Source organism: Hydra vulgaris, chromosome 02, assembly GCF_038396675.1.
Source record: "Hydra vulgaris chromosome 02, alternate assembly HydraT2T_AEP".
NCBI classification, from domain to species: Eukaryota; Metazoa; Cnidaria; class Hydrozoa; order Anthoathecata; family Hydridae; genus Hydra; species Hydra vulgaris.
The window spans coordinates 71,497,615-71,513,102 of NC_088921.1; positions in this window are offsets into that span (position 1 = coordinate 71,497,615).

The window sequence follows — 15,488 nt, forward strand, 5'->3', positions numbered from 1 at the left end:
AAGTTGCACCAAAGAGAAATTTCATTTTTATCTTTCACAAAATGAAAAAATTTAATGCCAGAAGGCTTTCGTTCTCCAAATTCAATAACATAGCTTCGATTAAAGCAATTATGGCAGCACATTGTTTGCCAGATGATTTTTTTATAGGTATTTTATTAGAAGAGATTAGGTTTGTTTACAAACGGTACAACCTAAGCCTCGTTTTGGAATTATGCGGACATTTATATATGAAAGAGTCTATTATAATGTTTGGAAAAATGTTTTACCCAAGTGAAAAACTACCAAAAGAAAATTATTCAGTTACCGGATAATGAAGTCGACGAAACTAAATGAAAAAGATATACTTATTGATTCTTTTCAAAATAAAATAAAATGAAATAAAAGACGTTACTATTTGCTGATACCACACACCTAAGTTACAAAATTTTATTAAAATATTTAAAACATATTCAATGATTTAAAAGAATATTAAACAAAAAAGCTCTTAAATCTACAAAATCTAAGTCCTTACTGAGTTTAGTCTGTCTATCTAAAAATAAAAAATTGAGATAAAATTACATACAATGAAATTGCTAATACAACATATGTAGAATTCGTACTCAAATAAAATTTAAATAATAAAACTTACTTAAGTCGCTGTCAGCATATTTGTCTAAAAAACGTTTTTAATCTTATTAATCCTTCTACAAACAATAATCATATTCTATAAATAAACTTACAAATATAAACTATAAATAAACTTGAACTAATATAAACAATAAATAAACTACTATATATTATAAATAAACTTAAACATACTAAAATGGCCTTCAGCTCGTTTTAATTGCTCTAAAAAATAAAACAATATTTGCTTAAAATGTTCTAAAAAGACTAAAGAAAAAACAGAAACACTTTACTAAAAAAGAAACATTGCACTAAAAAATACTATTTTACCAGTCATTTTAGTTCTAACTTCTTCTAAAAAAGGAAAACAGGCTATAAAATTTAGAAAAATAAAAACAACCAGCAACAAACAAATTAAAGTTTTTAAATATTGAACAACATCAATTCCTCTTGAAACTAAAAATTTATCACCTCTAATCGGCTTGCAGACCTTGCTTAAAAGACCGCGTAGAGTAAAGAAACGCATTTAGAAAAGCCGAGAATCTACTTTAAAAACGAATGTAAAACCACACTACTACTACTATTAAATTAGCCTATTCACATTAACTTTTTCTGTTTAAATAAGTTCTAGTATCATACAATGATGATTTGATTGTGGCGAATAAAGATACTTTTTATTTCGAGAAAGGCTTTTTTTTATTTTGTTGTGATATAATTTTTAAGTCACTTTTTGGTGTTTTACCAAATCTTTTACAACTTTGTGGTATTGATCAAGCACAAGTTCTTGATGTACAGGCTTTAATATTCGGAACAGTTATCAGTTTTACAATTACCCATTTTGCAACAAGTTTTATTATTGCAAATGCATGTGAACAAGTTCCAGTTTTTCATGCTGGGCATTCACAAAATGCATACATTACTCATTCATCTAATTTTTTAATAGCAATAAAAATCCAACTGCCAATTTTTTTCATGCTAGCTGCACTCCTTTTACACAGAAGAGTCCAATACTTTATTTTGAGTGAATAGAAGATAGATCAATGTCGTGTTCTTCAAGAAACATTTCTCCTCTAGCCAAATATTTTTTAACTTTAGTAGAAAAAAATTACTATTTACATTTAAAGCATACGCGTCAATTTTCTCATCTGAAAACGCAGGAAGTCCCTCTTAGCACTTGCTCCATCCAATTTTGGAATTCAAATACAACAGCTCACATTTTAAATTTTAGGAAATGTGTTTATATTTTGTATTTTTATATTTTTACTCATCAAACATGCCTTTTTTGATGACCATTTTTTCTCAAGAGTTGGATCACAAATAATTCGTTCCGTTGTGAAAATACTATAAAACTTTAACTTGAGAGTCTCGTTAAGTTACGACACCTTTAAGAGAACTGCCAAGGTAAAGAAGCCACATTTTAAAATGATTATTTGTATACGTTTGTAATTTTTCTAAATCGGCTTTGACAGTTGGATCGTCTATATCATTTACTTTTAAAACATTAATGCTGGATCTAAACAACAACAAAAAAAGCATAAAAATAAGGCAACTACACTACGCAAATTTACTAAATTTTGTGGATAAAAGTAAACTTCAGTTGAGGTAAATTTTTGCAAAATATTTAGTATTTAATATACATACTATAATATAAATTATATAATAATTTATATATAAAACAATATAATAATTAATAAACACTTAAAATAAAATAACAAACCTATTTCCTTTGAAAAATTTCGTTTGTGTTTGAAGATATTGCATTATCTTGTTAAAATAACAAATAAAGCTCAAAAATAAAAGAAACAGATAAGCTTTAGCAAAGAAATACTTTGTTTGTTTACTAATGGTACAACCATAGCCTCGATTTGAACGCGGACGTTTATTTTTGAAAAGGTTTATAGCGTCGTAACTTTTTTAGATTGCAATAATAATATATTTTTTTAAACACCCAATAATTACATAAATTGTAGGTAAAAAAAAAACAAAAAAAGAAAATGCTATGTGTGTTCTTGTATTGTTCTTGAAATGTTCTCTTCTATCAAAGTTCTAAATATAAGTCTTTATTCTTTTAAATTCCATATTTGGAAAGATTATTTTAAAATTGCGGCAATATTGGCATCCAACACTTACTTAGGGCGTGCAGTTTTAGTGAATGAAGCAATTAAGTATCAAGTCAGTTTTATTATTTAGATTTTCCTTTTCACTTTTTTTAAAAAAATAAATTAAATTTAACATGTTTTTTCTATTTTAGATCTGAAGCAGTTGGTAAGTTAGGCATACTATTCCTAATTTAGTTTAAACTTAGTTTAAATATTTTGATAAAGTCTTCACAACTTTTTTTTTTTTGTTACTATATTTTTAATTTTTTCTTACTTATGTAGATGTTCTTTTGTTATATACATGTACTTATGCAAAATTTATGTGTTAATATTTACTGTAAAGTAATATTTACTGTAATATCTTAAGGTATTTGCTAATGCTTTGCGTAATTGTTGTGATGTTATTGGTGTAGTGTTTTGTTTTGATAGACAGCTTGGCTTAACTTCCTGTTGGTTTATATCGTTAAAATGATTACAGGTAGTTTCACTAACTGCTTTTAATCATTCACTAAGAAGCAAGACATTTGATATAACTAAAGTACAATTTTTATATCTCATATTATTATTTTTTATCTTTAGTGTTATTAATAATTTTTCTCTCTGAATAAGATTTATTTATTTATTATTATTCATTTTATTTATTTAACTTTTATTTTGCTGATTAAACAATATTACAATCTTTTATATGAAATAAATAAGATCGTAAACATAAAAATCTTTATAAAAAAATTAAAAAATCTTTTTAATTTTTAATATATACATATATATATATATATATATATATATATATATATATATATATATATATATATATATATATATACTGTTATAACCAGTCAGGGACTCAAAGAAGGTAAGGATGATGCGTTTAACATCACAACCTTTTCATAGAGTCCCTTTAGTCACTATTGAAATAAAAATAAAAAAACACTATAATTTTTAAAGAAAAATAAAAAATATAATAAAATTAAAACACATAAGAAGAAAAAAATAAAAAATAAATAAAAAAAAATAAAAAAAAATCTGAAAACAAATACTATAATATATATGTCAGGAATTAAGGAGATGCATGTTAGTTTGTTGTTTAAACGATGAAATGCTATTTAGGTCTTTAATATTTTTATTTTGGAAACGATTCCATATTGATGGACCTCAGTTTGTAATTAAAAAACTTGACTGCTGTGATTTAATTTTTCCTAATTGATAGTCGTTCCTGGTATTTGAACGCAGATTATATTTTTTAGAAAATGATATAAGAAAGTTATCTGAAAAAACGCTTGGTAGAAGATTGTTAAATGAGTTGGCTTTTCATTAAAAGATATTGGTTTCAAAATTGAAGACCATGGTCAAAATGCTCAGAGTTAAGTAGTTTTTAAAAATCCGGTTTTTATTTTGTTCTTTTTTATTTTTTACCAATTTACTTTTCTATAACTTTCTACTAAAATGGAATCACGTAAATTTTTAAATATATGTTTAATCATCGTTCTTTTTTATTTTTATTTTTTATTTTTGGTTATTTAGGTGCTCCCAGCAGTCCTTGCGGTCTTTTCACAGAGAAAAGTGGGAGAGCATTTAACGGGAAGTTCACGCCTCCTTTCGTACCAATGTCGCTCGTTGGGCTGGAGCTGGCGTCGAACCTCGGACCTCTGGGTTCTGAGCCAGAACTCTAACCACTGCGCCACGGCTGCTATCAGTTCCTATCGGTAATAATTATTTAATATGGTTTTCTTTACAATAGGCTATGCTTGGCTCCTCGGTGCTATAGATAGCGGCTGATATAACTGATTTTGAAAAGTACCTTAAACGTTAATTGTTTTTAAAGAAAAATGTGTTTTATAAAGGGTATTTTTTAAAAAATATTTTTGTTACATATTTAATTATATATCATGTAAATAAATTTGTTTAAAAAAAAAGTAAAAACAAGTTTAACTATACTTTTTACAACTGTTTTTTATGGTTTTAACATGTGTTTATAATCTTTTTAGCTCATTATGCCGGGTGAATAAAAAAGAGCTTTTACTCAGCGCTTTTAGACTAATTGATCACCTTTTTATGAATACATTTATCGATTTTGCTCAAATTTGTATTCACGAAAAGCGTAACAATTACTTCAAAAATGTCAAGTAAAAGCAATTCCCAGTAGACACGCCAACGTCTATATAACATCGAAAAGACGTCTTTTTAGAACGTTCAGGACCGGTTCGAAATGACAACTCCAGATGACATTTTTATAGGACTTAATAAGGATGTCTTTTTAAGACGTAAATAAAACGTCTTTTTGCGACTTTATTAAGACGTTCAGAGCTGGTTCTAAATGGCAACGCCAAATGACATATTTTTAAAACGTAGTTAGGACGTCTTTTTAGGACAAAAAAAGACGTGTTTTTTTAATTCTTAATACTTTATAATAATATTATTGTGCTAAGTTTTATAAATAAAATGTTTTTTAAACTTCTTTATCCACTTGTTAATTTCCAAGAACCGACTGCTCGAACCATGGTCTTCTTTATAGAAGGCCTCGACACCGTACGCTATTTTTTTGGACTGAAGGCCGGTTTTTAAAAACTTCTTATAAACGCAAACTTTGTTTGGATAAAGGTGTAAAATATTGATTGCTATTTTTGAGAAATATTTAAAGTTATTCTTCAAGTGAATTTAAATTAAATAATTTAGAATGCCTTTAAAATGCTGTGTTCCAAAATGTTCATCAAATTATAAGTCTTCAGGTTGTAATGTATCTATATATAAATTCCCTCGTGAAGAATCAGAAAAAAATAAATGGTTTATGAGTATCCCTCGTTTAAATTAAACCGTTACAAAATTCACTGGTGTTTGTAAATTTCATTGGCCAGATGAAGCGGAGTTTACATTATGTCGTGGTAAATTGAGACCAATTCATGCTCCATCAGTGTTTCCAAATATCTCTAAAAGTTGTCTCTCCTCTCCACCACCAAAAATGAGAAAGACTTTACCTTCTTCTTTTTTTTTTTTATTTTTTTTTATTTTTTATTTTTTATTTTTTTTTTTGTTCTTTATTACATGAAAATTTTTATACAGATATATAAAGTTAAAAAGTTTACAATTAAAGATTATGTTAAAATAATGATAGAAATTAAATAAAAATAAAAATAAAGAACGAAGAAACTCAAAGAAGACTCAGAGGTCTTGTCATGAGAACCGCTAAAGTTTGGCACGTCAATAAAAGTTGATGTAAACTCATTCAATGCCACTATCACATAATTTATTGGTAATAAATACAGTTTTTGAAGTTTTCCTTATATTAACTTGAAACATGGTGGGTTTTACGAGGATCATCATTCTTTGGATTTTTTTAACTTTTTTTATTTTCTCTTCATTTCAGTGTCACAATTTTCTTGACGAATTTTTATTTTTCTTCAAAATTATTATTTTCTTCAACCGTTGTAAAACACCTTTGCAAATACATTATTGAATAGATAAAGTCTATTTTTTTTTTTTTTTTTAGTATATCATAATTGTCTTTGTCGAATATTGTTTATCACAATTTGTTGAATTTTCAATTACAAGATTTTTATCGTCTGGTGATGAATATTTGTAAAACTTTTTCTTTGACCCACGTGCAGCAACTTTGAAACAATTTCAGCCGTTTTAGGCAAGTAGGTTAGTTTTGAAGGTCATACTAGTCACTTAGGTGTATGTACATACATAACATCATATGTGCATATAGAACATTTGTACGAACATAAGCAAACACATAGACATATACAAATAAAACACATAGATACATACTACATGTATACACATATACATACATAAATACATACATGCACACACATACATACATACACACACACACACACACACACTCATATATACACATACATACATATACACACATATATATATACACATAGACATACATATGCGCGCACATACACACATATATACATAAACACGTATACGCAAACGCAGGTGCATTCACACACACACATATATATATATATATATTTATATATATATATATATATATATATATATATATTATATATATATATATATATATATATATATATATATATATATATATATATATATAGACATAAATATACAAACCCATTCTCAATATATTTTACAAACTATATTTCACTAAGCTATATATAATTATATTCGAGAAAAAGTTTATAAAATTAGTACATAAGAACACAGTATATGTTTACAATATATAATAACTTTAACAATAACGTATTTTTCTGGAAAAAAAAAAATAAGAAAACAAAATTTTAAAAAAGCATATATATTTCATCAATTGAAAATATAATATTTTTTAGCTTTAGTTTAAAGGAGGGATAACTACATTTCTTAAAAATATCAAAAGTTTTTGAGATTATTTTATTCCACAGAAAAGCTCCACGAAACGAAATGCAAAACTTTCCAAAATTTGTATGGTAAGAACGTTGTCATTCATACCAATTAGGAGAGGCTTGGCATGAGTAAAACAATCCTTAAAATTAATAAGGCGTGCAACATATTTTTGTTGACGATATAGAGGTTCAAGTTTACTTTTATTTGTACTACCCCACGCAACATTTGCATAGTTTAGGTGGCAATGGATAAATGAATGATATAGTTGAGTTAAGGTGTGCTTATTTAGGAGATTTCTTTTTTTATATAATATTCCAATACTTTCGGATATTTTATTGCCCAAATTTTCTATGTGTTTTTTCCATGAGAGATTTTCATCGATATAAACGCCTAAAAATTTGATAAAGCTTACTTGTTTTATTAGAGTATTTTCAATAAAAAGAAAAGGCATGTCTTTTGGCAGTAAGTGTTTTTTAAATTGAGGGTGGAAAAAAATCCATTTGGTTTTATTAATATTGAGAGATAATTTATTTGTTTTGAACCAATCAGAGATTTTAATTAGTTCGTTGTTCATATTTTCAATTAGATAATTTATGTTATTGTGAGATAAAAACAGATTAGTGTCATCTGCGAACATAATGGTCATTAAGTTTGAGGCTTTAAAGAGATCATTGATGTAAATAAGAAATAGTAAGGGTCCTAAAATTGATCCCTGGGAAACTCCACATGTTATATCAAGCAAATTTCTATGCCGATTTGAATCAACGTAGACATATTGCATGCAATTACTTAGATAGTTTGTAATCCAATTTAGAACATTTCCAGTTATTCCATAATATTGTAACTTTTTTATAAGAATTTCATGATCTATGGTATCAAATGCCTTTGCTAAATCTATGAAAACTCCCAAAGTATATTGGGAATTTTCAAATGATTCAGTTATACTTCTTTAAAACTGGATTAGTGCATGTTCTGTAGAATTATTTTTTTAAAACCATATTGGTGGAGACATATGAGATTATTATTTAATAGGTGATTATATATTCTATTATAAAAAATTCTTTCTAAAACTTTTGAGAAGAAAAGGCATGTCAAAATGGAAAGAATGGATATAGGACGGTAATTACTAATATTAGTTAAATCTCCTCCTTTAAATATTAGGATAACCTTTGCTATTTTTAATTGATTAGGAAAAATTCCTTGTCTAATGGAACATGAAAATATCCTAAAAAGAATACTTTTTAAGACATCATATGAATTAATATCAATGTTTCCATTGATATCATCATGGCCAACGGCTTTGTTAGGTTTGAGCATTTTAAAAGCACATTCAAACTCGTCAAAAGTTAGTTCAAAGGAGTTAAGATGTGATGTTAGGGGGAAAGAAATATATTTTTCAAAAGTATTTGTTGGTTGAATTTTTTTGGCTAGGTTTTGGCCAACAGATACAAAATATTTATTTAGTTCAGCAGCTTTTCATTTCTTGATCAATCAAGAATTCTTCAGTTATTTTGCTTTTTTTTTTTTGGCAGAGATATTTTTGTTTTGTTACTACCTGTAATTTCTCGAATGATTTCCCAAGTGCGTTTAGAATTTAGTTTATATTTTTTAAGCAAATTAGTATAGTATTTGTATTTAAGTTTTTTCTTTGTCGCTCAAAGATTTTAGCGTAATTTTTATAAATAGTTTACTTTCGACGGATTTTGATTTTAAATATTTAATATAAAGTTTTTGTCTAATTTTTGAAGATTTTCTTAGCTCCTTGGTAATCCATGGTAATTTGTTGTTTTTTGGTTTAAGATTAATTTTTATTTGTGGGAAATTTGATTCGTATATGTCAAAGAATGTTTAAAAAAAATTGTTATAGACTAAGTTTACATTATCTAGAAAATTAATATGTTCCCAGTGTAGTTATTATAGTTGTTCCTTAAATGATTTTAAATTTGCTTCATTAAAAATACGTTTAATGTGATATTGGTTTCTATGTTGCAATATTTTTTTATTAGTATTAATCAAAAAGAATATCGGAAAATGATCTGAGATATCGTTTTTAATTATGCCCTTTTGAATAGTTTCATTAAATAAATCATTTGTTATCATATTATCTATAAGAGATGTTGTTGAATGAGTGATTCTAGTTGGTTTATTAATTAATAGAATGGATCCGATTTCAAATAAAGCATTATAAAACATTTTAATTTTTTGTATGACGTGATATTCGAAGCAATCGAGATTAAAGTCTCCTAATATGTAGATTTTTTTATTTCTTAATTGCATTTTTTTATTATATTGTGAAATAGAAATGTACTAAAATTTTCAATTACGCCAGACGGTGGCCGATAGCAACAGCTAAGTAAAATACTTTTAGTTCATTTGGTTAAGATTTCAATAGTTAAAACCTCTATATTGTTGTCAGAAATACTCATGTCATGACTAATAAAAAATTGTAAATTTTCTTTTATGTAAATTAGCAAACCGCCTCCGCGTTTTTTGATTTTTCGCGCTAATGGTATCAAATTAAAACCTTGCAAATTAAAATTAGTACAAGCATCATCATCATTACACCACGTTTCGGTTAAACAAATTACGTTAAAAATTTCAAAAGTTTCCTTAATTATATTACAAAAATTATCAAAATTTTTTTTTAAGCTTCTTATGTTTAAGTGCAAAGCGTTTAAATTATCAGGTTCAAGAAATTCTTTTATTTCGTTGGTATAAAAGTAATTGCAATTACTTTTTGGAGCTCCAGCTCCGTTAAAATAATTTAGATCTGGATCTGGTTTATCAACAATTAAAAAATCATCAGTTTGTTAAAAATTGCAAAAATTTGTTTCAATACTTTTAGTTTGATTAGAATCCATTTTTGTTTGTTATAATGCGTAAAGAATTTCTTTTTTCATTTTCTTCTTCTTTTTTTATTCGTCACGCGCGAATAATTTATTATAAAAGACTTTAGCGTACTTACCTTTGCTTCCTAATTCTTTCATAGTCACAAGAAACAGATAGTCTGGAAACACAGACCGCAGCCTTTGAACTTTGATTTTTAAGTTGAAATAGGTTTATGCGACCCGCTCATCCTGCACAAATACAAATAATATGGCACAAAATGAAGCTGAAATTTTAGCATATATAAGTTTAAATGATATGTTTATATTGTTTGATGATGGTTTTTTAAACGAAGATGTCGTTTTTAACAAAGAAGTAGATGCTTCCGTTTTTGAAATTCCAAATTAAGCATTAAATCTTCAATGTAATCTTTGTAGAAAGGTTTTTAATTCTATCAAAAGACTTGAAAGACACAATAAGTGCAAACACAAATCTGAGTGTTCAGATGATTTTATGAAAGAGTGTTCTTTGAAAAAATTACACCCTTTGAAGTTAAAATGTATTTTGAATGAGTGTGTGACAATTGTTGCAAAGGATATGTGCTTACCATCAACTATTTGTGATTCTTTTAAATCTATATCTTTTTCAGTTAAGGATGCTAACACCTTGTGGAAAGTTATAAGGCCAACAATTTATATGTTTGATGATGATATCGAAAAATTTTATACCAATTTTTATGGATTGTTGTCTAAAAATGTTTTACCAGAAATATTAGGTAGAGATGTAACTTTAGTAAATATTCTTATGGTTGAAGTTGCAAATTATCTTGTTATTCATCTTTCTGAAAAAACTGTACCTTCAGAACATTTATTAAAGTCTAATAATGTTAACTTACCTTCTGAAAGAGAACTGAAATGTTTGCAGTACCTTAGTGGGTATATTATTCATAAACTTTATAGTAAATATCGTTTCAGTAAAAACTACTGCAGGCAGTTTAACAAACAATGTATAGCTATTTTACTTGCATGTAAAACAGATTCTGATGATACTCAGGCACTTATTGATGCACGTGACAGAGGGGGATTGTGGAAAACAAATAAAACAATGTAACAAGTTTTCCAAAAGTCTGAAAATATTTTTCGTGAAAAAACTGCCCAATATTCTACAAAAATTGTTACGTCAGGTTTACTGGATTTTATGATGGAGAGCACATTATGATATTGTTCCAAAAGTAGATAAAGAGATCAGCACATGTTATGATATTGATCCAAAAGTAGATAAAGAGATCAGCTCAAATTTATTAAAGCAAATCTTGACATTATTTAAACGTGTTTGTACAATTTCATTTGCTAAAGACTTAAAAGAAAAGCACAAATTTGCCAGAAAAACTTTAAAAAAACATTCCTTAAGAAAAGAAATTAAAAAAACCAATAATTCTTAAAGAAAATAATATATATATATATATATATATATATATATATATATATATATATATATATATATATATACATACATATATATATATATACATACATATATATATATATATATATATATATATATATATATATATATATATATATATATGTATATATGTATGTATATATACTATAATAATAATATATATATATATATATATATATGTATATATAAATATATTATTATTATTATAGTATGTATATATATATATATATATATATATATATTTATATATATATATATATATATATATATATATATATATATATATATAAATTATGTAAGTGTATTCTACAAACAGAGTGCTTAATGTTCTAAAAGAACAGAGCAATAATAAATTAGTAAAAACACTTATCTATTTTTTGATTACTTCAACACTGTGTTTCACCATCAGTAGGTTCATCAGGAAGAATCTTACTGATGAACCTATTGATGGTGAAACACAGTGTTGAAGTATTCAAAAATTAGATAAGTGTATATATATTATTAAAATATTTTAAATGAGAAAATACAACTTTATAATGGAACTTGAAGTTTCATGCCATTCGGCAATATCAGCCATATTATTCAAATATAAAATAAAAACCGTTATATAAAATACAAATTTAGCGTTGCAACGGCATCTGACGTCAAGTGTACGTGATCCGATATTTGCTAATCGCCGGAATCAAAGTTAGAAAGTAGAAATTTTTTCCTATGCCTACAAGCAGAAACCAATTCAATTTTTTTATTAAGTAGTAAACCACTATCAAAATTCATAATAAAATATTTTTCACTGATGCAAAGGTTACACTTTTTGTAGATGGATTATAAGATTGGCATCTTTTAATTATGTTCCACTTATTAATAGGCATGTTACCTGTGTCTTTGTGTTTCCTCAATTCTTTGGAAAGTTCTGGAAAATTCTGGAAAATTCTGGAAAGTTCTGGAAAATTCTTGGAAAATTCCACATTTCTTTGGAAAGTTCTGTATCATTTCTATACCTGGTTGCATTAAATGATTTAAGGTGGTTTGCAAATCTGAGCTTGAATGCGTTTTCACTGATACCGATGTAAGATTTTTCCGTAAGACTGGGATTAGATGATGATAAAGTGGCTTTATATACAACGTTTTTGATAGACATTCTTTATTTAACGGCCATGCAGTTTTCTTAATGCAGTTGCAATTTATATCATTAGTGGTGAGTTTGTTGCGCAAAATTTGTTGGCATGCAACTGTAACTAACTTTTATTGTGTTTCTGTTGAAAATTTTGTGGAGCTTATTATGTAATGGAAAATATAAGTCAATTACGTTTAAAAAAAAGTGTCCAATTTTTGTTACCACATTTTTACTAAAAGGAGGATTAAACCATATTATATTTCTTTTTCGTTTATTAGTATTAGAAGGGTTTAAATTTGATTGATATCGGAGATTAGTGTGAAATCCAGACTTTTCTAATGCGTCTTTATAAATAGGAGCAGACTTTTGGAAAAATTTTTCGTTTGAAGAATCGGAAGATAATCTATGTTCAATTGAGGTTGGTAATAGTTTTAAAATGCTTGGTGGTCGGTTGGAACTAGCATGGATATAATTTAGCGTACTATCAGGTTTATGGTAAGGTTGAAAAGTGCAGTTATTAAGATCAAATGTAACATCAAGGTAGTTAACAACTTTCGTATTGGATTGAATGGAAATACAGAGGTTGTATTGTTTAAATATTTGAGTAAAATGCTTCTTAATTTTTTCCATTTTTGGACCGCTTGCGTTTTTAAACACGGTAAAGTCCGATAAAATATGCTTACTTATTCTACCAACTTCTTTCTTAGCTGGGTTAATTAGACGAAAAGTAGGATTATTTAAAAAAAAAAGTTTATGGTCTTTTAATGTAAGCAATTGGAAGAACTGTTTATATTAATTTTTTTAAAAACGTCATGATTCTTTAGAATAGTTTTTCCTTCTTTATAAATGTGATAATAGGGTTGGTTTTTTTAAAGTTAGATGTAGTAGCGTTCATTAACAACTTATTGTATTCGTCTTTTGATAATTTATACAAATTTGATGTTTTATCTGCGTAAGTGTAAGTATTCGTTAATTTTCGAATAGAAGAAATGTCTTTTTTTAATTTATTTTGGAAGGCGCATTGAACCTTCCTAAACTGTATGTTCTTAATTAATTTGAATAAGTCGCATTCAAACGCACGCATATCTTTAGTTTGTTGTGGACAATGTGGTGTGTTAATACCATAAGAATTAAATTTGGTATAATTATTACTATTACTATTAATATCATTCATACCGTTAGACTGGTGATTTATGAAGAAAAACGCCTTCCATCGCTTCCTTTTAATCAATATCTCAGTTTTTTCAAGCAATCGCAATTTGTATTCTTTATTTGATGGTATAGGTATATTTTTTATTGAACAATTGAAGTTAACTTTCTCCATTTTTAACGACTTGAGAAGAGTGCTTAACAGGAGGACATTAACATCAACATTCTTTTAGGCATAGAAAAAATTTTTTACTTTCTAACTTTGATTCCGGCGATTAGCAAATATCGGATATTTTTATGATATTTGCAAATATCGCATATTTTTATGATTAGCAAATATCGGATAAATTTATGATATTGGCTAATATCATAAATTATCATAACCCCCATAATTGGGTATAATGATAATTATACCCAATTATTGGGGTTGGTGCGGCGCGGGGCCCCCTGCGGTAGCCACAGCAGGGGGTGCGCCAGTGCTGCGCCTGGACTGGGGGGGGGGGGGGGGGTCGGGTGATCCTCTTTTAGGAGAGAAGAAAACCGAAGAATTTTTTTTATTCCCTGTTTTTAATGGGTTGAGTGATTTATAAAAGGTAGTTCGTTAAAAGTGTTTATGTAGGAAAATTTTTAAGAATTTTAATTATTTGATCCTCTAAAAGAAGAAGAGTAAACTAATGGAAAGTTATTTGGCTCATGACCAGAATATAAGAGTTCGATTCCTTTCTCTTTATTTTTAAATTAAAGCAGTTTCTTTTGATTATGGAGAAATAAAAGTATGAGAATCGTTTATACATGTTAGTGGAAGCAAATAAATGAGTAAAATAGGGTAATTCCTGTTTTGTATCAGGTTAAAAAATTTAATACTTTTTTATCCTAAGACGCATAGCTTAAGCCATGTTTTTACTGAGACAAAGAAAAATTAACAGCAGTAAAGAAATTTATACAATTAAAGTAATTTAGATATAAAGTAATCGTAAATTTTGTCTAATTAAGGGCCAGCAGACGCGGTGATACTTAAGAAATAAATAATTTCTAATTTTTATAAAAATAGTTTATAAAAAAATAGGTTAAATGTGTATAGAATAAAAATTGTAAAATTAAGATTATTGATTTGGTAAAATATAAAATAATTAAAAATTTCAAAGATTTTATGAAAGAACTAGAAACTTGAATAAATGATAATTAAACAGGATTAGACACCCTGGTAATCTTTTTGTTAATAATTAATCTGAACAGTATACCTAAACAGGTGAAAATCAAATATTTTGGTTGTTTATTTTTCTAATTAGAGGAGTATGTAATTTAATTCGATAATCCGCGAAATACCTTACCTTTTTTTGAAAATACAAGTGTTGCATGGTTGTCTTCAGCTTTAACTTATAGTTAAAGCATAATTCTTTAAAGAATAAAGTCAAATATTATGGCCTTTATAAAAAGGGATATTATGTACTACAATAAATATTATAATATAAATTTATATTTGGATAATCAATGTAAAGTGATTTTAAAGAGAATTTAATAGTAATTAAAAATATAAGGTTTTAATGAAGTGCAAATATTAATACAAATAGCCCGTCGCCTTGATCATAAAAGATAGAGTAAGTCGTAACATAGTGGGGGAAAGGGAACTTTTCCCTGTGATTTATAATCCAATCATGAATGAATTTTTCTTTTTTTTTTCTGTTTTAATAATCTTAGGGTGTTTAATGTGTATTAATTCTTTAAACCCTATTCATTCTGTTTTTTGACTAGTAGCTGTATTTTTTTTTTCTTTTGCTTTATTAATTAATTTAAATTTATAATTTCTGTCATTATTATTAATAATAATATATGTAGGAGCTATAGTAATTTTGTTTTTATTTCTAATAATGATGTTAGATATTATTCAAATA